Here is a 24,822-nt window from a genome sequence, read left to right as displayed (position 1 = left end):
TTTTTTATTGGAATTATCTTGAAATTTAAAAATAAAAATTGTGGGTTTTCTGTGTGAAAAACATGTAGTTTAGCATCTCAGTTTTTCAAAACTTGTTTTCTTTGAATTTATTTCCTCCCTTGAGAGAGAGATGTGAGAATATATGAATTTAAATTTGATTATTTATTTTTTTTAAAAAAACTGAGTTTTCATTAATTGTGAAGTAATTTCAAACTAATCTTTAACTGATTCTTAAGTTCACGAAGCAGCCCTGGGCAAGCCAGAGCAGGCAGTGACTGATAACCCCCTCCGCTGTGGTTTGTCAGCTGCGCGGCGGCGGGCTGAGCGCCTGAGCTCAGCGGTGTGACTGGCAGTAGGGCTGGGCTGGCTCAGCATCCCGGTTATCCCCGGTTATCCCCGGTTATCCCCGGTTATCCCCGGTTATCCCCAGTTATCCCCGGTTATTTCCTTCCCCCAGCTCTGGGAGGCAGGGAGCCACCCGTGGCTGCTGAGGCTGTCACCCATGGTTCAGCCTCGCATCAAGCAATCGATGTGTCTGATGGGCAAATACCTTGCAGGGTGTTTCGCACAGATGAACTTGCTGCCACTTGACAGAGTTCCAACCTTTTACACCTATTAAGGAAGGAAACAATAATGCTTGTCCTCTTCTCTCCAGGGTTTTCTATATGCTGCCCCTGACTGTGTCCTAAATGAATCAAGAAATCAATTTGCAGCCTCTCAGCCTCAGTTAAATCAAACTTATTCACAGTTTCTGCCAAGTAAAAAACATCCCATGCTTCTCCTCAGTACCCACTGTCATTTTAACAAGATCTAGCAGAGCCTTGGTCAAAATGTCTTATTTTGCTTTTTTCCCCCTCTTTTTGGCTTTCCTTGTTACCTTTTTATTATTTTATTATTTACCTTTATTAGTAGTATTTGTGTAAATAGTTTCTTCTCCTAGAATCATTGTCTGCTAAACACAGCTGCTAAATGAGGTATAAAATTAATTTTGTCACCAGAAGAATGGAACATAATATAGAATAAAATTCTTTTATTGAAAAATAGTGACTACAAGATGAAATAGTGCAGTGTTTATTGTGAACTTATAGATATTATAGGCCTGGTAATAACCTAAGAGTTTATCTAGTCTTTTTAATGTGAGTGTTTACTTTTTATGGCATGGAAAACATTTTTGCTTTTTAATAATACAAAGCCTGAGGCTCCCATGCTTTCTTGAAATGTCATTTATTAATTTAAACACCTGAAAATTAAAGACTTAGTGTAATGTCTTATGCAGCCTCCCTAAACAGTCAATGGAAAAAGTTTCTGTGCTTTACAGCATTGTAAGAAAGGTAAGCAGCATTTGGAGTCTACAAGACCACCTTTCTGTCCAGAGAGAATCTTGGCAATTAACCTAAGGTAATAAATTACTTAAAGACGTCTACAGGCAGGTCACATTTTCCTCTATTAAGAATGTTTTCATTTCAGGTAGCAAAATATGATTACAGTAAGGGAAATTAGACCAGAACAAAGTTGTTTCATAGATTAACTAGTTTAAAATAATGTTTAAAAATCTTAACAAATATGCTATTTATCATCTTGGTGCAAACTACTTTGAATTGTAATGTAATATAAGCCCTTTTTATTTAAACAATTTTTTTTCTAGATTGAATGAAAGGAATCATGTTATCCAAAGAAGTTGATATTTCTTCTTTTTTCCCAGAGTAATAAAAACAAAATAAACAAAAAACTTCAAAAAACTTTTTCTCGCATATTTTAATCCCTGTTTAATGCAGCTGATTTCCAGAAAGTTTTTACTCTATATGATTACTAAGATTTATGATCAATATGATCAGAGTATTATGGTATCATACTAACATATAAATCCTAACCACTATGTCATGAAGAAAGAAAAAAAAAACATATCTCTTTGGGATATGAAAAAACATCAAAACAGAACAAAGTTTTATTACATCACTTTATAGTGATTTTGTCACACATACATTTAAATTATCTCGTTTTCCATGCATTAGAGGTAAATATGAATTCAGTCTTTCACTGACATTAATTCATTCTCCAATAGGTTCTGCTATATCTGCCCATAGGATCACCTCATTTCCTTGGTTTGGGTATAGCGAGCATTGCTCTGACATAGCCAGACATAGAAAAATAAAGTCTACGGGCAACAACTATGATTTCCTAGAAATCTAAAGCTGCTGCCAGTGGAAGGCCACTGAAATTGTTCCAAGAGAGTTTATCTTCAGATATCCTACTGAAATAGTGTGCTTTTTACTTCCTTTGACATTTATGATTAGTAATACTCAGGAATACACTCTATCATTTTTATGATGCAACAGTTTTTGCTGTGCTGTCTAGTTTTCATTTGAAACAAAATGGGCTGAATCAGATTGTAGTAGCTCAGACTTAAGCAGTATTTCTCCACTTGGAAATCAGCTATTATTCTGAAGAGGCTATCTATCAGGGGAAAAAAAAAATTAAGAAAAGAGGAATAAACAGGCAAACTACACTACAAAACCCAATGGAGAAAAAAAAGCAAAAAATACATTATTTATGACAACTTAACAGTTATTCACTTCTCTGAATTATTTATTTTTGCAGTTTGTGTAATATAGATGGCAAATGTGAATATAAATTTATATTTCAGAGTTTTTTTGGAATGTTTCATGTGTGCAACAATACCGTGCTTGTAGACACTACATTTGGGAGTAAGTTCTTGCTTTAAATTTTCTTCTCTTCTCATAGAACCAGTTCATTTTGGGGAAAATAAGCAATATTATCTACTGAGAATACTTTCTCTTTTTTTAATACTTAATTATTTGGGGGTTTAGGTTAATTAATTCTTAAGTTTGATCTTTAAGGACTTGGTATAATCGAAACTTGGGTTTTTTGTTAGTGATGGGTTGCTAAGAGCACTCAGTTACATCTGAAGGACTCAGTCTGGGTCCTTCAAATGGTGGTGGTGGAACTAACTAGCTCTGCCTATCAAGTGAGGATGCTTCATGGTCCAGTCTGGGACTGTCACCTGAGAGTGTCTTGGGTTCCCACTGTAAGCAGTTTGTGGTGCAGCTGTGCAGGAGCTGCCTGCAGAGGAGAAAAACTCCAAAAAGCCCAGCTAGAGCCACAGTCATGGGCTGGTGGAGGGTGCTGAGTGTTTGAATGGGGCATCCCTGCCAGATATCCACCGCTGGCATTAATAGTCGCTGGGCCAGGGGTTGCTCAGAGAGTTACATGGGGGAGGGAGCCCAGAGTATGTGAGGAGAACTCTTTGTGTACATGTGGGAGCACTCAAAGAGGGAATCAGACACACATCCAATGTTGTGCACCATGTGGTGCAGACTGCCCTGTGGACCTGTCTGAACTTCCTCCTGGAGGACAGTGTCACTGCCACTGCTGCAGGCTGCAGGCCAGGGGCATAGTGTCTCACATAAAATCTCATATAGCCCTGATTAAAATGTTCAGGCTCAATGTAACTGGGCCCATTTATTCTGCACACTGTCAAATTTGCCTTATGCTGTGGCAGTCTTTGTGTCCAGGCTCTGTTTTCTTGTTATCTTTAAGTGGGAAAAACTTTTTCCATAATATGATCGCTTAACAAAATAGGTGAGATAAAGAATTGAGTAGAAGGAAATGACATGTGAGGCACCAGAAAATTGGTCTAATTTTGTAGCATTTGCACACCCCTGAAAGGGTGCATATGAGAAGCCAAACAATCATCACAGTTTATCTCTCTGTGACATTTCCAAACGCTATTTATACATTTTCTGGGTCAGTCTTTTATGGAAATAGCCATGTATGTCAGCTATCTAATAACCTGGCATTTGAAACCAATTCAATTTATGTGTTAAATTTGATGTTAGGGGAAAACCAATACACTTACCACATTTTCGTTCTGTAAGACTAGTTGTCGTCTTAATTTGTCTGGAAACATCTTTTTATTTTCCAGGAGTATCTCATGAGATATAAAGTAGCATAAATCATTCTAGCTCTTCTACTACTGGGAATTACTGTTAAGGGTAAATTTTGGCCTAGTCAATATACATCACAATGGTACATAAAAACAGCACTAGCAGTGCCCTTAATGTTCCCCAACAACTCTCTGCATCTCATGAAGAGAGTGAGAAATCAGCTGTTGAACTGGGCACAGTTCACAGTAAGTGAAAGGAGCACTGTTTTCTAATTTGTTAGCAAAGATGGAAGGTTTATAGTTTGCATCATGTTGGCACATGCCCTCCTCTCTTTTATATTCCTGATTTTTTCTGCAGGATCCATGGGACGCTGAAGTGCCTGGAAATGACTTCTTGAGTGTGACAAATTGTTATGGCTCATCGACCCTTGGACAATGACCTCTTTTTGTGTTTTTCACCCAAAGTATGAAAGAAAGAAAGAATTCACTCCTTTTAGAAAAGAAAAAAAAAATTAATTTCATATTGCTTCAAATGTCATGGATAAAAGGGAAAAAGTCAAGCAAAGTTAGGACTGCTCTTAACTTTTGTTTGTTTCCATGTCCTCAAAAATACATGACAACACATCAAGGCACTAGGGAGCTTCTCGACCAGTTTGCATGTATGAGCTGATGCCAACATGTAACTCAGAGCATGGGCTTGTGTAACAGCATGTGTGTTGTATGGCTATTTTCAGTAAATGTCTAAAAAAGATTCAGATTTAGAGTATTTTGGGTGATATAAATTCTTTCAAGCTGGTGTGTTATGATTTTGTTTATGAAGTTTGTTGGCAGATTTTTTGAAATTTTCAGAGTGCTTCAAATCATCAGGAAATCACAGAAAAATGACTTAACAAGGAGTCATATCTCTTTTGGTTTTGGATCCCATGTTCAATCTTACCCTTGGAGTGGATATAACTCCAAGGGAGTGAGTTCTGTTCACTTGTGACCACATCCAGTGAATCAAAATCTATTTACAAAGCAAGATCATCTATAGATCTTTGTTCCATCTCCTGATCAATTCTGCTTAGGATATATAGATCTCATTTAACAATTTAAAATTGTTAAAGAGATGGTAAATAAATATAGCTTTATTTTCAAAGCTTTTTGATCCTCTCTTTTTTCCTAAGCAGTTTTGACAGATTGGATTATCCCACCTAAATGTATGAATCACAGGAGTTTAATATTCTCTGTATACCCTAGGTATCCTATTCACCATTCTGAAAAGGTTCTCTACAAGGAAAGGAGTGTGTAACCACAGTGCCTTTACCATTTGACAATCATTGTCTCTTTAAAACCCTTTTAATTTTTGTAATCTTGATACTTAAAGAAAACTAATCATGTTGACTACACTATACAAATGCTAACAATGAAAAGCCCCAAACATTCTTTATGCTGCATGACAATGAGCACAGAGCATTTGAAATATTTTTTAATATAATAGTCATATCTGTTATTGTTTAATATGCTTGTAAACCCAGTCTTAAACAGATTTTTTTTAAGCAAAATAAAACTTTAAGGACTTTAATTTTATGTTTTATTTAACACTGTCTAAAAGATCTGTAAAATGCTGAGAAATTTTGCAGATGTGTTTTGCAGACTTGGTTAGATTTTAATCACATTAAATACATAAAGATAGTATTCAGTCACACAATTCAGTTATTCTTTTGTTACTTACATTTTATAATTTACTCTACTAGGATGTCTTTTGACTTCCAAGGTGTCAAAATTATGTGTAAAAAGTAAAATGTTAAATAACATCTTACACTTCCTCTAATGTTTAGCTAACAATCTTAAGGTTGCAACAACTGTCATTCACTAGTTATAAAATATATATATACAGTGCCAATGCAAAAAAGAGTTTTCCCTCCATAAATTTAACATTGTATCAGAATACATGTGGTATAGTTCTCCCTCAAAATACCATTAGCAATCTTCAGGTATCATATTTTTATTTCAAGTACTTTATTTGCAGATACAAAGTCTTTTACTGAGGTTTTACTTCCTTTTTTTTCTACTTTTATGGTAATTAAATATCCCTTTTTCCTTAATTATGTTGTCTCAAAAGGAGTTTGCTTTAACAGTTAGGTCAGTGGCCTGAGACTGATAGATTTTAATTTAATACCACTTTCCACTGGCAGGGATTTCACTATGTTTGTGTCCCTAATAGAAAGCCTGGCAGAAATGTTCTTTTGCAAATATTGTTAACAGCTACATCTTGTCAGCAGCAGCAACTGCAATTTCTTTTGTGCTCAGGGCAGTGCACAAGCGAAGAAGAGACCTTGACTTGTGTATCCAAAGCAGAATTATGGCCCCTGGTCTGTCTCGTGTGGCCTTGATCCACATCAACTTCCTTTGTAATGGAGCCGTGCACGGTCTGCTTAACAGGGTCCACAATGGATCCAGGAAAACCAGGATAGCTGAGATGACCATAGACACACTCTGGCCTTTTAATTTATCCATTTCAGAAACAAATATGTTGTTGGATAAAGAAAATTGGAAGGATAATAACAAGAAAAACATTGTGTTACACCTCACTCCCTTTAGCATCAAAAGGGTCGGAACACTGTTGAAATAGAAATAAGTTAAGGGACCGTGATGGAACCTATCTCTAATGCCTGTGGTAGAAACCAAAACTTTGTATGACTTACAAAGTAAAAATAAAATAATGGTTTTCACTTAAAAAGGATGTAATATTTTAATTCAGTATTATTTGTTATGTTTTTAGATCTGTTGGCACAATTACTGTATAAATTAAACTCATTTAAGAAATACCCAAATCTTCCTGATTAACTAAACAAGATTCCAAGTATATTTTTAGAAGACATGATGCAAAGGCTACACAATAGAAATTTCACCCAAAAGAATCATAAAGTATCAAAGCAAATAAACCAAACAGTAACGATGAAAAGCAAAAAGTAGCTTAAACCACAGACATCATTAAAATATGCCTGTATAGCATATAACATTGTTTTCTTATTTCAATATCAAATTGTGCTGATATTGTCTGAAAATTACTTCATATCAGTAATTGTAAAACATTCTGAAACATGAAAGAAGTATATAGACTTCATTGTTAAGATACTATACATTTTTCAGTTTTGAATGTAGTGTGCATTATAATTTCATAAATTACCTTACACTAGGTAAAAGTAGTTACATTTTACTTCTAAATACGTGTAGCTTTCCATAGTAGATTTGTGACTTTGTTCTTTAATTTGAAACTGCTTTTCTTAGAGTATTGTGTGAGCAAGGCCCTCTTTCATCCTCTCTCCATTACCTAAAAATAATTCCAAGAATAGATTTTCTCCAGCTCTTTCACTGATGCATTTTTTATTCTGTAAAAATGCAGAAAGTCTGAACTCTACTTACAGTCCTATATTCATTTTATGTAAGTGCTTGGTTCAACACTTCCAACAGAAAAATGTTGAACATTGAAATGTATCTTTATAACTGCTAAAAATGAGTGCACAGATCAATTTTTGCACCTTAGTGCAAATTTATCCAGGTGTAAAATAAAACTAGTTTATCTGGAGTACTTTTGCAACCACAAGTGATTCTAAGTAACAGTCTATTAAAAAACAATGTTATAATCCAAAACTGTGTAATTCCCACCACTTTCATGGCAAAACAATTTGCAGAAACCAGCGAGTTGACAGACACACAGTATTTTAATAACAACCAACAACTATTAAATATCTCTGGGCTACATTCTACTGGACGTTTTTTGGCTACAGTCTACTTGAAAAATCTGAGCTTCAAAAATAGATTGTATCTATACCTTCTAATAGAAGTGTTACAAAAGAAACATGCAATACAAATAATTTTTCGATGTATATAGTTTAATGTTCTTTGAAAACTCATTTATTAAGAAATTGCCATTTCACACTTGAGACCTGACAAAAATAGAGGCACACATTTTCAGTGGTCTGAAAGACTGCATGCAGTTACTAGTTGGGGGATTATAAAGAGAAATGGGAATAGAAATGTGAATGAAAATAAGAAAAGATATGATTTCTGTTACAGTAAAGAGTAACAAGAGAGGGAGTATTTCCTACTGTTCCTTTAAAACAAGAAAATTTTCACTTTTGATGTCACCCTCAGGAACTGTAAGCACACATTCATGACCACCACTTGCATAAGTGAAGCTGAAGAAATCACAAGTATTGTGACAGAGCTGGGGGTCTTACAAAAATGGACTGAAAGTCAGCATGAAGATTTTAAAGTTCAAGTTGAACACCAAACAAGCATAGTGAGTATTCCCTCTGGTAAATACAATTTAGAAATTTGAAATTTCACAGATATAGAAGTTAGACAGTTGACTGACTAAACAACAAAGCAGATTCTCTTTCTAAACATTTTAACTGACTTCTGGGTTTGTCACTGCCTTTTGTGGCTTTTGCACTGGATGCACTCAGGTAAATGTTTTAAGTTTGATTTTAGAATATAAAAAATAATAAAAATTAAAAAACCAGATATCTCTTACCTGTGTGACTTTTGGGCCTTCTAGGCATAAAGGAATGGGTATTGCAAAAGTTGCATGAAACATGGGATGCAGAGAAGTAAGCAGTTCTGTTTTACTCCACAGATCCTCAGAAAGCTCTAGGACTTACAGCTTCCTGCCAGTATAAGTCAGTTCTGCTTTTTACTTTTGGAAACTCACAGTATGACACTGCTTACTGCATGCTATTTTGGGTGCCTTGAGTAAAACTATGAACACAGGCACTTTTGTGTGAAACATCATAAAGCCTCTCTGATGTTCATTCAGAGTCCAGAATTAAAATGCAGAAGGCTCTAGCAAGAAAAATACAAGCTGATTTTCTTCTTCCTAGTGGAAAAATAAAGTACTCCTTGGCAAGTAACCAGAGTGGTGGGAAGGTAATTCATTTTGTGTGAGAACATTTTGCAAGTGAAAGGGATATGCCCTCTGTTTAGAGATTAGTCAGGGAAAAAAGTGGTCAATTTAGAGCACTCACAAAAGTTAGTCAAAGAAAAGAGTTTTTATAGTCTGGGGTTTGCCCTCTGGACATTTTTTTTCCACCAAATAATTTAGTTTCAAGAATCATAAAATCTTCACGCAAAAAATAAAAACACATGCTCAAGATATCGGTTTATCTCTTTACCAACTTTTACCCACAAAACTCCCCTAAAAATATTGTATAATAATTATACAACAGGTTATAATTTTTTATAGACATCAACTTTTATTTTAAGTCAATTTAGGAAATTTTGAGCAATAATTCAAATATTCATTGTGCCATTAAAAAAAAAAGAGGATATTTGGTGAAAAAACAGGAACTGTGTGTTCCAGTAACACTTCAGTAATTATTATGAAAGACACGTTTATGGTGGGATAATTTAGAGTCTAGTGCTACATCAGTTATAGTTACTGGCCAAGATGATTTCTGAGAAGTCCTAAATGTAAAAAAAAATTAATAATGATATTTTTTTCAGACATAATGTGTCCTGTTAATGATAAAACTAAAAATGCTCCAAGCCGAGAAAAGAGCTTTTTCCCTTTATCTTCTTCATCATACAGTCTCAGAAAATTTAATGTTTCTATGTGGAAATGGAAAACTACTTGAATGTACTTCCATAACATATATTGTACCTTTTTTATAATAAATGACAGCCAGCTATGAAGATCTTAGTCAGATATTCAGGAATTTCCTGGGCAGAACATGAGAGATTGCAAATGAGGAAATGTGACTCTTTACATGGGTAATGCTGTAAAACAACATGATGAAACCATGATCTGCAGAGGGAACAATTCTGATTGATTCAGATGTGGAGTCTGGTGCCTTGGCTAACACCGAATCCCTGTTTACAATATTTACATCTAGATATCAAGGTCAAATTGACTTCTATTGAATAAACATAACCCCCCCAATATCACAGGCTTTAAAACTTGGATTGGATGGGGTTCAAGTAACACAGAAAAACTGTCCACCCATCATGTTCATCCTGACAGAGTCAGAAAGACTTGTTCTCTATAGGAAAGTACGATGTAAATTATCTGAGCAGATGGATTTTTTGTAAGATTATTCAGAATCACTTGTGAGTCTTTTGAGGATGATTTCCTGACAAGTTCAGGATTGTCTCATCCTAACAACTTTAGAAGAAGTAACACAATTTCTGTATCAGGCTGGAAATGAACACAGTTCATCAACTTATATATAGTTTTAGCTTTAAGAAGTGGAGAGTTCAGCTAATATTTTCTTCTCAAATAAAGCAAACATCATTATGTTATGCAGTTTAAGGTTCTTTGACAATACTGTGTTCCTAGTACACATAATTTAATTATTTATGAAATTATATACCAAAAACAAGCTGACAGATATTTATTTCTGCTACTCTTACCTCAAACATATTTTGCTAGACAAAGCCTGATTTGTCTAAATCTTGACGTTAGGTTTGAGTAAGGGAATTAAAATTAACTAAGATCAAATTTTCATATCTTCTACATATTTTATCATGCTTTGTGTTCTGCTTGCTTTTTTGTTTGCTTGTTTTAGGAAACAGGAATGTTTGCTGAGAGCTGATATTTAGTGAGAATGGTTACTTCTTATTGTTTATTCATGATCTGACATCAGCTCGGTACAGATTGAGGTAGAGCAAACCAGAAAAAAGTGAAGAGGAGACAGACACTCTCCTAAGCTCTGTGGAAACTGAAGAAATGTAATTGGAATTCAGAGATACATTACCACTTATCACCTAGAAATAAACAGCTATTTTATGAGCTATGCTTCTCGCTGACTTTCTACTAACAAAGAAGAGGTGACATTTCATTCACCAAAGCAGAATTAACTGGACAGAGATGTAAGAAAGGGGCAAACCTGTTGCTGGCAGCTGATAAACAAGATATTCTTATTTACTTGAGATTTTTTTTTTACTTATTTACATGAGAATGCTGGATCTCATCATAGGATGTAATGTAAGCAAGATGTGCCATACTAAACAAACATAAACAGACACAAAAGGGGAAGTTTCTTGGAAATGCTTGTTGAAAAACTGATGAAGGGAACTGGCCAGAACAATGGCCAGGTTTTTGATAAGGTGAAGATAATATGCAGCTATAAGGAAAAAAATTAAAATTACTCATAAAGACTGCACCTTAAAAATAAAGAAGCCAAATGAAGGATAATTCACACAATTATGAGAAAATTTTTCTCAGAAGAAAACAGATGCTAATCCCCAGTACAGCATTCTCATATGATAAACCATCTCTGCTTCTCTTTATGTAGGCACCTGTTAATGATCAGCAGATTTTTGATTTTAACATAGAGAGGAAATAATTTGGACTGTCATCTGTGAAAGAAAACTTTTACCCTGTTAGTTCTTTCCTGATCTTACAGACCATGATATTTCTGGCAGAAAGGACCCTCAGCAATATGGGAAAGTTCAGCAAGATAACTTTACCCAACAACTGAGCAAAACTTTCAGGAGGTTTGGAGGAGTTGAGTGAACTTTTTATTACCTAAATAAACAAATTAGTTGTTATAGAGACAATGAGGACTAAAAAGTCCAATTAAACTGTTTGAAGTATTTTATTTTACTGTCTTTACTGTAATTTAAAATAGGAATTTTATCTATCCAAAACCTAGAGCTTAAATTAGGGTTTGCTTAGATGTAAGAGCATAATAAATTTGGAATTTAAATGTCTAAATAATTTAAAACACGGTTACTGATCAGCCAAGTATAACATTATATTTATTAACTTCTTTTAAATATAAACCTGAAATATAGTGATCAATCATATTTTATAGATATATCTCTACATGCTAAAATTACTTGAAGAGACAGTCTTAACACTCTAATAGAGTTAATTCCCTTTATTTTTTTTTTTTTTTTTTTAAAGAAAATATACTCCATTTTCCAGAAATTAAACAGAAAATAAAGATGGAAAAACCCAAGAGAACTGTTCGGTTTTTTTTTTTTTAAAAAGAACCTAGTAAATAATTTTTAAAGGGGTTATTTTTCATTTAAGGAGATACACTCTTTGACATTTACTTCATTGGACCAATCTCATAAGATTTCATTTTCTTGGGTTCACTCACTATCTTAATATCAGAGTAAGTTGAGTTTATTCAGTGAAGAAAAGGAAGCGTGGACGGGAGAGGGATAGAATCCATGATTTCAGGAGGGTTGACTCTCCCATATTACCTCCATGCAAATCATGCCTTTTGTGTTTGGCATTTGTATTTAGAATTTTCATTAGGCTAAGGAGAATTACTCCAGGATAAGTATCTAGCCAGCACAGCACTTCTGGAAAGTGGAAGTGCTGTGAAAATAGCAGGAGTTTTATTACTCACAATAGCAGTGAAACCATTCATAATATCTGTATCTCTGGAGACTCAACACTGAATTTGCGGGATTTGTGCAGTTTGTTTTCTTTTGTTTTGGTGTTGTTGGCATCTTTGCCATTTCTAGATGGATTTTTTAATGGGGATTCTGATATGCAGCTTTTCCTAAAGCTGGTCTTACTTATAACCGCTTAAGGGAGGTATAGCTTCAAGAGGAGCCAAGTGGAACCAAGAGAGAGAGAGAACAGAGAAGTGAGGCCTGGAGGGCTTCACAGGCTGAAATGCACAGCCTGAAATGCAATAACATTTCCTTTGACTTTTGAGCAGTCTCTTGTCACTATACAAAATAAATATACAATGGTGAATTAAAGAATTTTTTTTAATGTACCTTTTTTCCCCCTTCCTTTTATCTATAATAATTTTGCAACTAGAATTCCATTCCCACTAAAATATCTTACAAGTCACAGTTTCTGGAAGAGAAGAGAGACATTATACATGAGTCACTGTAAATACAAAAATGCATGGATTAATCTACAGTACTAATAATAGCCTTTTTCATTGAATTATCTGGAATCTGTTTAAAAATCATTTTGTGTCATTTTTAATATTAGTTAATGATAATCTTGTGCATTTTTTTGCTTTCTGTGTAATGACTTTTTTTTCCAGAGGGAAAAAAGTTTAATGAGTTGCAACAAAATATAATTACTTATGTGTGTACTTAGTGGCTTGTGTGAAAAGTCTGAGGAAATGATGCATAACCATTCATTAGGAGAATCTGAATATCTCACAATAATCAGACCTTTCCAAACATGTTTCCTTTCTCTTTTACTTTCCTTTACCCTTTCTTTTTCTTTTCTCAGTAAATACTGTTATGATCAAATACACTGTGTTTGGAAAATAATATGCAGACACCTGATTATGTTTTTCCCCTCTATTCCTACTCCCAGCACTAGATAGAACCAAATAAAAATGAATTCAGAGCAGGTAAATCTTCAAGATGATCCCCTGAAGGAATGGAGTTCTCTTATTTTTGTACTATTAAACAGTGTTTAGATATAAATGGAATGAAAGAGGGGATGTCATCTCATCTCTATCTTTAGTCTGAGGTCTCATGCTGATGATCAGATCCTAAGAGCCTGAATTGGGCTGGTATCTGTAAGTAACTCATTCATATTCTCCCATCTCCTGCAGAGAAGACAGTGTTTGTCATGAGATTCAGAGCATATGTAGTGCAAGTCAGAATTCAGCTGTGAATAACAAAATATGTTGAAGAATAACAAGACAAGTATTTTTCCATTTATTTACATAACCCTCATACACTTATTCACATACATGATCAGTCACCTACAAATGTTAGAGATTTTCTTCTTCTATGTAAGCAACAATATAGGTCTTAGCACACCCATTTACACGTAGAAAAAAATTTAATATGAAAAAAGAAATATTAGAAATATCAAATGCATGTTTATTAAATAAAAACAAAACTGTGTCTGACCAGCCCAGTATTCTGCTGCATTATAATGTCCCAATTTGAAAATAAGTGTAGAAATTAGTACAAGAACTGGAATAGGGACTAAAAGGCTGAGACTTCTATAGAGCAGATATTTATGTACAAATTTCAGTGGCAGAAAAATAACCATGTTTGATTAGTTCAGAAAAATTAAATTAAATATTCCAATTTCAGAAATGTCAATGTGTTTAAGTTTGTTTGTTTTATTTTGTTTTAATGAATCTTCATGACATTTCAATTCCAAAAAATGAAAAAAAAAATCAAATAGAACAAAATGAAAGCAATGTTTCTTATCTGAAAGATAATCTGAAGAATTCCATAATGTCAACACTTCATCCCATGTCCCACCACCAAGCTTAAATGATATCTTGGAAGACAATTGTAGAAAATCCTTTCAGAGAAGCTGCTGGGTAAGGATCCAACTCTCATCACTTTTGCCATGAGGAAGAGGAAAACAGAATGCCAAATATTATTTTATTTTTGTTAAGGGGTGCTTAAAAGATTACATAGCACAGGGTACCCTCAACCTATGCTCAATGTACCACCCTAAATCTCTGCCATGTTTGATTTCTCGGGAATAGAGGAAAGGAGTAAAGAAATTTTTTGGAGTTCTCTGATTTCTTAGAATGAAAAAACTCAGCTTTTGTATTACACCCTGAGAAAAAGTTTTTCAGCCAGCAAAAATGAAAGAAGAACCTTGTTTTGTTCAACAACAACAGCATCTTCCATTTTTGTTGGTTTTGTGTTTTGTGGGGTTTTTTTTTCTTTTCCTGAGAATTCCCCTCCTTTTATCTATTTTTCTAATTCAGAGAGAAAAATGTTATGTTTCTTTTTATGTTGAGGTTCAGAGGTAAATGTTTAACAGAAGAGAATCTCATACAGTTAACAGTTGCATTCTGGATGCAATGATTTAACCTAAACTGTGACTATAATGACAATTACACTAACTTGTTTTCTTTTTTTACTTAGAGAAACCTGTGACTGGGTCTGCAACATCTGCCCTGTGTGGTGGGTGAGTTTTCCACCAAACTGAGCTGCCAAAGGGGCAGTCCCACTGAAAACCTCAGACTGTAGCAAGTCCAATGATGTTTCTCTCGGGGTAACAATGAGCAGCAAGGAGCTTCAAGGAGGGGTAAACTTTAAAGTGAAAGAGGGTGTATTTAAATGAAATATCAGGATGAAATTCTTTACTGTGAAGGTGTTGAGACCCTGGAACAGGTTGCCCAGAGAAGCTGTGTATGCCCCATCCCTGAAAAATATTTAAGATCATGTTGGATGGGGTTTTGTTTAGTGGAAGGTGTCTTTGCCCATGTCAGGGAGTTGGAACTGGATGACCTTAAAGGTCCCTTCCAACTCAAATCATTCTTTTCTATGATTCTACGATCTTTAGATATCAAAGACCTGAAAGATAGCACTGAGTAACTGCTGTTTGACAACTACTCCTATTTGATCTATGAGCATGACAGGCAAATGCAAATCTACCTCACTTCATTGGCCACTGTGTACAGTCTGCCAATTAGACCAGCTGATCCCCTGACGTGAATTCTACATGAGTAACAGCATGGAAATGCATTGACCTCGAAGAGTCAGAGTCAAGCAACAAACAAGACCTTGTGTGACAAAATCTGAGGAGAAAAATCAGCCAGTTTAATAAGCTATTTCATGGTAAACTGAAAATGTTCACAAAACCTCTTCCTTTTAAAAGCTTTAATTCTTCATGTGTTTTACTCTTTGGTACCAAAGATAAAAATTGATAATATGGATATATGTATGTAGTTGATAGTGACATATCAAAAGGAAAATTAAAATATAGTACAAATATAAAATAGAGATTTTAAGCTGTTATATTTTTTGGAAGGGGGATTTTTTTTACAAAACAGCAGAGAATAAGCAGGAAAGCTATGTAAAGATGCTGAAGCGATCTTGTGAGGGACAGGATTTTAGGATTTCACAGAATTTAGGAAACTTTCTGCTGCTGGAGAACACAAAAGAATCACAGGAAAAATATTTGGGGTAGGAGGTGCAGAAGGGGAGCCACATCTCCTCTCCACAGTTACGCAGAAGTCTAGCCAAAATTAAATACGTGTAGATGAAGTAAGTAGGCTGTGGAAAGAGGGTAGGAAGAGATTGACTATTCTAAATTAAAAGATCCCGTTCATCATTCCAAGAATAAACCAGATGGAGAAACTGTGACTGGATTGGTTTGGATGCTAGCCAGATAGAGGACCAGTTATTCTGGCAGCCAGGAGAAAGGGGAGAGCAACCTATGAGAAGCACAGCAAGGTCCCAGACAGATGAAGATGTGAGTAGCCCAGGAGCAAGGTCAGCCCTGCCTTGGGTGCTGGCCAGCTCACCCGCAGCATGATGGAGAACAGCTTGTGCAGCGGTCAGGTTGCTGCCTTCAGGAGCCAACCTACCTCCCGTGTCAATGGCAAGGCTGTGGGGTTTCACACAGGGAAGGACATTGATAGGAGAAGCAATTGTTATTGTCACTGGATGACTCTGCTCTTTAGGGAAGGTTTAGAGAATCAGGAAGCTAAATCTAGCAGGGATGAAACAGGGAGCTTAGATTCTGTTGTTTCATGCAAAACACTTAAGATCTACTTTTTATTTTTCACCTTGGCCAGTGATAACAAGCATGATAACATGCTTCCTGAAGTGGAAATTCAAACATCCCAGTGTTTTCAAGATCAGCAGTAATGTATTTCACATCCAGTCTCGAATTCAACCATTTTGACAAAAGTTTTCTCTTATCGTGTTTTTTGTATGTGAATATTTTATAATTGGAAAGGTGAAATCTTCCCTTCTCCTTAACAAAATTCCATGCCTGTGTGCAAATTCAGATTTGAAATCTGTAATTCTGCACCATAAAACTCTGAAAAAGTGCATGTCACAGAGGAAAACTGAGCTAGTAATCTAGAAACTAAGATATATGGATGGCATATGTATTCAGCTTCTTTTACAGGTGCCAATATACTAAAGGTACCCAAAAGCAGGGTTATCTGCTTGGTTGCACTTCTGATCTTCTGTGATTGTATGTAACATCAAAAAGTTTATCTGCTTTTTTAATAAAATGACACTCACTGGATTAGTGATGAGTATAGCTCTTTATTTTATCTCTCATCTTAATTTCAGTGATTAGTGCTGTATGTGCTAGAAAGCTAAACGTGTATGCAGTATGCAGGACCCATATATACTTGGAGGATTCTCTAGTCATGGCAGCTAACTTGACAGAGTATTATCATTCAGTACCACTGAAACTGGGACGAAAAGGAATATCAGAGCTAAATTTAATAAAGAGTGTAGCCATAACTATTTAGTTTTGAACTACGTTATATGGACTTCACAATTTTTCCTTCAGTCATTGGTATCTCCATTTTACAACCTCTATAGAATTGTAGTTTCCCAATGAAGTAAACTCCTAAATCCAAACAGTGTTTCAGGTCTTTTTCACCGTCAGTAGGGACTCTATGAAGAAAGCAGCAATTTCAAGATTTACAGCTTGTTAGATTAAATTATGTGACAGAAAACAAAATCAAATGGCATGCGCCATTGCAAATTCTGTATTAAAAGGCCTGACCTGCAGAGAATAATTTCTGCATAATCTCGCACATGGTCTATAATAACTGAAAAACAAAATATAAATCTACTATGCCTATGTCTAATAGGACAATCAGTTTATCAGATTTATCAGATTTCCATTACCAATGACTTAGTCCCTGACTTCAGAATGCTCAGCCAGTCAGCGATTTTATACATGTCTAATAAATGGACTACGTCCTGGGACCACCTTTTTCAGGAAAGCAAGCTCAACCTTCAAGCTCTGCTGAATAAGGTCATTGCTAGTTATGAACTACATGTTTTGTGTTGAGCAAACATCGTATGCTCTACCATTTATCATGCTTTGCCTGGATTCGTGTCTGAAAATCTTTTTTTTAGCTTGTTTAACAATAAAAGAGGTTACCTAATGATCAGTTTCATAATTATCTGATTTTGTTTTCTCTGGCTTTGTGAAAAGAGTTTATAGACATACATTTTCATGTATAGTTATACACACTTTAGTAGCTGCTTGGTATCGATATTCAGCAGCTGTGTTTGGTGCAGAATGAACTCTCTATGACCCTGGAATGAAAGGCTGCATGGAGGAGGGGAGGCACAGGATAAGAATAGAGGCCTTAAAATTAGGGACATGGGATGGTACCAGAGATGACATGCCAATGTTCATGAGAGGAATGTAACCTGGTAACCTGGGTGAACGAGTAAAACATACATATATAGTGCATTTAATCTGACATGGTCCTGCAGGGCAATGAAGGAAGACCCAGGTACTACAAAAGGCAAAAAAGGGCCTCAAGCCATGAGGGAGAAGATGTTACCTGTATCAAGAGTTAGCTGCTTCCTGTGAAGGGCTACAGATGCTGGTGCTTCAATGAGAAATTTCCTTCAACCCTCACAGAAGCTACTGGCCCCAGCACACAGCAAAGCACTAGAAAGAATGAACACTTCACCAGAAAAATAAAGTGAGCATACTGGGAAATTCGAGCATAGTTATTTTAACAGTTCGTATTTTGAACTCCAACTTATTAATTTGGTAATTATGATAATATTAGGTAGCATTTTATTTGTAACTTAAAACTTCATAATTTGAGTAAAATGTTCATGATTTTGAAGACAGTGTGTTTGTTGCCCTTTGTTTATAACATGATTTGAGACCAATTAATTCCAAAGGAATTTAAGGAACCCATTCTACAAATCAGATTCACCAAACTGGTAGCACAAGAATGCATTTAGCAGAGTGTTTTGGAATTTGAGATTCTTTGTTCATCAGACAAGGTAATATTTGCCTTATAGCACAAAGATTTCTGGGGTATTCAAGAAGAAAATGTCAATGCTTATAAGTAGTTATTTATATGTCTTTTTGCAGAGTTCTGAACATAGTAAAAACTATTTAGTTCACACACAGAAAAACACAACACAGATAATAAATGAAGAAGACAGTGTTGCCTTCTCATTTCAGCTAAGAGATTGAAGAGAAAGATTTAAGAGGATGTTTATAACTTTAGTTTTGCAATCTCTCCCTAGGTCAAAGCATATATTCTGAATGTTCCATTATTGGTATGAAGAAATTAATTTTAATTAATTTAATAACTTCAATTTTATTATTATAAGCAATAAACTAAGTACTCAAAAAAAAGTGGTATGCAAAAAACCTATCACATCAATCAGCTGATGTGTAAATTGATAGTTTCTCCTGGATCATAAAACTTTCTACATTTGGAACCTACATTTCTAGGAATATGAATGTTCAAATGCTTCTTCTTCAACATAAAAAATAAATTTAGTTTTTAGTCTTGTAATGATATTTCCAGAGGAAGTTAGTTGATCACACCCCACAGATTAATTTTTCTCAACTAATTTATCTCACAAACCAGTTACAATGGTTTTATAAAGCATTATATGCCATTAGGATTTTTTCCAAAAGATCATCTTCAACAAAAGTAGAAACAAAGTATACAGAATAATACCCTAAGATTCATCAAACAAGGTAATAACTCTTTCTTATCTTCCTTTTTTAATTTAACATAATATAGTATTTACAAATTATAGCTTAGTACTTTTTATACATAAACTTTTACAATCGTTCTTAAAATAAGAAATATAGAAAGGGAATGTAGACCTGTTCAAAATGTGATTTGTAGCTAATAAAATTAACACAGGAATATTACAAGGGATAATATTCATTCTCTAGAGGTCAATGATAAGACATTTCATTTTTAGTTGTATTTGACTTTCTGCCCTTTTTGCTTCAAATGCAAATACGTTGTCACAAACTAATTCACTCTTTCATATTACATCTTTACCATTTGATTTTACTTCATAAAACCTTTAAACTACTAGCAATTTAATTCCGTAAGAAAAGAAGGGCACTGCTCAAGAAATAAATTTATTCTGCAGTGTTACCCCAGGAGGTTAATACTATTACTAGTTTTTCATCCTATGAACATTAATGTCCAGGAGACTCTAAAAAACAGTATTTTCATTGTGTTAGGTAGTGTATATAAAGAGAATAAAGTTTCTTCATTCAAAAATATATATATATATCTTAAGTATTTTAATTAAAATCAGAGGTTTTGATGCTCTTTTTAAAGGTTAAGTCTGATATTCATAAACTTAAAAAAAAAAATTCATCATCTGTATTTGATCTGTTTGTTTCAAGCATAACCAGGAAAATATCAGAAAATGGATTTTTCTTTCAACAAAATCAAAAAAATGGAAAAATTTGTATGCTCATACCACAGGACTTCCTGTACAAATAAATTATCATCTTTGAATTTACCAGTGTCTGTGAGTCTGAAAAGCTGAAGATTTTCTAAGACTTTAAGGTTGCATAAGAATTTGAATATTCTGTTCAGTGACTCTGTCAGATCAGGAACAGGTAGAAAATGTTCTGAGACCTCAGCTTCTGTGTATTGCCATTCAGGAAGCATAGCTACAAGCACAAATAACTCTATATATTCACAGACATTTTTAAAAGTAAAAACTCACTGAGTCTTGATTAATTCAAATTACTTACTTGTCATAAAGAGGAAAAAAAGTATTCCCAGTGTTTTGTACACATAAGATGAATTTTGGCCATGTCTAACTAACTAGTCACTTAAACCAATTTTGTACCAGAATTTTGCACCTATTTCATCAATGTTTACAAGGTACGTTCCTCATATTCTCTTAATGCAATATCCCTCCTTCTTTACCTATATTAGAATAAATGTAACAGGGATAACTACTTACAACAATCTTTAAAAATATTTTTGCAGACCATGCACTCTTCTGAGAATATTTATGACCATGAATTTCAAGGGTACTTAAAATATGTTTGGCAGAAAGTTGGAATAGATGCAGTACCAGGACAGAAGTAATTGCAGGAACATTGGAGTAACCACAATGGGTAAAACAGGTCGAGCTAGATTAGGAGCCAGTTTTCAACATCTTGTAATGTTAACCAATCCAGAAAGTTATCAAAATGAAGGTCAGGGCATTATGGGGCACCATGACCCTCTCTTCTTTTTCTGAACTACTCTTATCAATAGCCTGATCAAATCCTTAGGCAGTCTCAGGTTTCTCCTGTAAGAACTGATGGAGAGATGGGGACTTCAGACGGCTATTCTTTATAATGCTGGTTATTCCACAGACTAAGTTAAAACAGGGGGTCGTGGATAAGCCTACAGCTGCTGGCTATAGACAAGCCATGTGTCCTGAAGCCCCTTTGGTTCTGGTTAGAATGCATCATATATCTTTCTTTTGCTGTGTGTATTATTACATAACAACCAATCAGCATCATACACAATACCTTTACATGTACATATATCCTATCAAAACTGCTAAAATTACCATACTATGTTAGTGACTAACTAATCATCTGAGTTAGTAATTACATGTTAAACTTTGAAACTTGTTTTGCAGTGGAAGATTCTTTTTCCTTTGGTAAAAAAAAAATCATCTTTCTGTCTGCCTATACCTTTTTACTTGATAGCAAACATGCTTTGTTTGAAGACCACTTAACCTGTGGGACTTTAACCATAAAACCTCCTCCTAACTGACTAAACATTTGTTCTAAACCTTCCAACTTGAATAAACCTTTGTTCTCCCAGCTGTTTCAGCAACAACGGGCCCTAAAAAACATCTTTTTATATATATCAAAGCTTGCTTTCATTTCTAGTGAATCTTCTGCTAAGCATTCATATCTGTAAAACCTTTCTGTTAAATTTTCATCCTTCCCAACATTCTCCAATATTATCTTGAAGACAAAAAGGTAAAAAGCTTTTCCAACAGAGCAGAGTAGATCTGGAAGAGAGAACAGGTTTCAGAATGGCCAAAATAACTGCAGCCTTTACACAGAGAAAATTGAAAATATGTGTCATAATTCCCTCCACAGTGGTGGGGAAAATACTCTGCTTAAGGCACAAGGGCTGGTTAGGGTGCATTTCTTGTAAAAATAAAGAGCAAGCTAGGATCTGAGCAAATAACCCAAATAAAGTTCTAATATGTAAACACTGATAACTAAAATTTACCATCTCATAACATTGACGATTTGGGTTCAGAATTGTTCTATTTCTTGGTTTTTGAGAAGGTATATTAGCAATCCAGGGGATGGAGTGGTTTCCCATATAAGTATCATAAAGGTGTTTGGCCTAAAACACAAAGTCTTCCAAAGTATGGTATAAATAGATAAATAAATAAATAGATAAATAAATAAATACTCAGATCTATGTGAGAGGTAGTTACTAGAAAGAAACAACACCTGTATACGTATCAGTAGAAATATCTCCAGATTTTAGTTCATTCAAATTCTTGAATAAAATGGTTATGATAATTTCTGGTTTTTGTTTGGTTTTTTGGGGTTTTTTTAACCAGACTTGAAAGAATGCAGCCAATGGAACAAGAAAACTAGTGCTATTCACATCATCAAATATATCCAAAGTGAGAGAAATATCAATCTGTTATAAGCTAAAACTCACCTATTTAACAAAGGAAACAGAATCAGCTATGTAATGAAATACTTTGAAATGAAATATGACTTGATATTAAACTGGAAGGCTGAAAGCTGAAAATTATTTTTAAATATGGCACCAAATTAAGAAACAGTTGGTATTTGCAAAGAACAGATGTTAAATATCATTATTATAATCACTGGCAATATTGTATCTTATAAAATGCAATATACTAGCACAAAGTACCATATAAGAAAAGTAAACCTCTGTTGAAAATTCAGTTTATGGGCTAAAAACTGTCTTGGTTAGTATTAACTGAGATCCTTAAAATATGCCTTAAGTAATCCAAAATCCAAAAGAGTCATATTTTGCATATGAAAAGATAAAGTAGAAAAAATGTCCACCAAACCCTCTGAATAAATAAAGAAGCATAAAGGACAGTCAGATTGACACCTCATGTAGTGATAAGTAGAGATTCTCACATCTGCAATGGAGCAGATGACAAACATCATTACTGTGAACATCCATACCAACATCTAAGTTACACGCACATATGAACAGTGCAAATGTACTACTCCCAGTGGGAGATATCTCTGCCTGCTTCCAACCATGGAAAAGAATGATGTTTCTTGTACCCTGTTGTAAATATACTGTTTAGGAGTCCGTGGGACATTCAATGGAGACCTTAAAGGAAAAATATAAAAAATTTAAACCAGTGAAGTATCTAGCCCACAGATTGGGCAGCTAATACATGGAACAGGAAGAAATTACTTGACAGAAATCAAATATACATACAAAACCTCCAGAAGAAGAGTTTCCAGAAAAAAAACCCAAAAAAACCTTTTTAAACACAGAATATGTCCTAGCCTCAGTAATACCAGGGTAGATCATAGGGTAGAGAAGGCTATTTTTGTTTTGTTTGGGTCTTTTTTTCCTTCCAAAAGATGAAAGACTAGATGAGCTTTGAAAAGCATTGTGGTAATGGTCCACCTTGATACTTCCTTCTTTTCTTTGCTGCTTTGTTTCCCGAACATGGGTTTACAAAGAAGAGATTTTCTCAAGAAAGTATACACCCTCTTTTTGGTAGGGATGGCAGCAATAACTTCAGTACACAAATTAGAAAAACAGATAAATGAAAAGCCAGAGATTTTCAGGCACTAAAAATATCTTCTAAAGCCTTCAACTTGACTTGGTAGTCCCAAGTTGTGTTTTAATGTTGTTGCTTATTATATTTTATTTGCTCCTTTCCTACCATCTAATAAGGAAACTGAAACTGCAAGGATAAAAAAGACAGAGAGGAAAAGACATACATAATGTAATTCATACAAAAGTGCTCTAAGTGGCTCATTTAGATATAGTTTTGACATATGGGCTAAATTAAGACTTTAAATAGTGCAATACATCTTTTAATGCAAAAGAAATAGTATAAATGGGACTCAATTAACGAGCGGAAAATGTAAAAGACATTCTGGAAAAGCTATAAATTGCTTACTAAAATAAACCAGCAAAATTAATAGATAATGACTCTTGCAGCTCACTGTCATGTCCTCTTAACCACAACATCCATCAGAAAAAAAAAAAAAACCAACATGCTTAGACCCAGTTATTTTACTTATTGAAGCTGCATGAATGAACACTCTGATGAGAATAACTGAAAGTCTCTTAAACTGCCAAAACAGAGGTAAAGCAGGACTGCAGATACAAAAAAAAATAAAAATTAAATGAATGCTTCCAAGCCCCTTCTGTTCACATCTGGCTCCCTGCTTCTGAAGTAAAAAAAAAAAGGCCTCTATCAGCAAGCCATGAATCCCCAGGGTGAGGGGATGGCTCCTGGTCTGCTCCAAGCAGGGCCTGTCTGCTTCCCAGGCTGCTGCTCCTGCAGGAGGAGCTGGCCTGCAGAGGAATGGCAGAGCAATGGCACAGAGGGAAAGGAGAAAGGAGGAGAGGTGGGCAAGAAACACGTCCCTGCCTCATTCACTGGCGCTGCTGCATCAGTTTTCCTTCCAGGGAGGAGGGAAACAAGGCAGCAAGGTGCAGTGATGTGTGTTTCACCACAAAATGATTAAGACAACAGAAGTTTTTATTTCCTTTCCTGTAACTTGATGTTACCGCTATTGCCATCTTCTGAGATAAATTATTAATTTCAGGCTTCAGCAGTTTTATTTCATGCTCACAGAGGAAAAACTGATGAGGTGTTGTGATTATTTATAATACTGCTGGGGATGGTGACTTTAACTCTGACATTCAAAATTGATGTATAGTTCTGCTTTACAAAAGGTACATGTGAGAGTTACCATGTCATCTTTGATTAGAGAGCTACCATTTAGCTCCTCAAAGAACAGCAATTATTTTCTTTTTTATTTTATTAGACAAATATGAATAATGCAAAATATTAGGATGATTTCAGTTCTTTGGTGTACTTGTATGAAGACTTTTTTTGCTACAGTATTTTTAATGACATCTAAGACAATCTAGCCAAGCATGTTCTTCTACTCTTAGCAGTGTTCTGGATGCCAATCTGGTTTTGTGTAATTTTACTTAATTTATCTGGTGTCTCCCATAACTACAGTTTGGGGGGGG

General features: G+C 34.8%; 1 protein-coding gene across 2 annotated transcripts in view; it reads right to left on the bottom strand.

Moving 5' to 3' along the window:
• CDH19 (cadherin 19) overlaps positions 1-24,822 on the bottom strand; it is a 118,690-nt gene that overhangs the window by 59,690 nt on the left and 34,178 nt on the right. Inside the window, exon 1 of one of the 2 annotated variants that reach the window (XM_015619671.3) lies at positions 8,427-8,738. The exons of the other annotated variant lie outside the window; for it this stretch is intronic. The gene's annotated coding sequence lies outside the window, so the exon portion shown is untranslated. Of the gene's footprint in view, positions 1-8,426; positions 8,739-24,822 lie in introns of those variants that run through there. 2 annotated transcript variants of the gene reach the window in all.

This window comes from Parus major, chromosome 2 (assembly GCF_001522545.3).
Source record: "Parus major isolate Abel chromosome 2, Parus_major1.1, whole genome shotgun sequence".
NCBI classification, from domain to species: Eukaryota; Metazoa; Chordata; class Aves; order Passeriformes; family Paridae; genus Parus; species Parus major.
The sequence above is the reverse complement of the archived record's forward strand: the minus strand, read 5'-3'. Positions and strand labels throughout refer to the sequence as shown.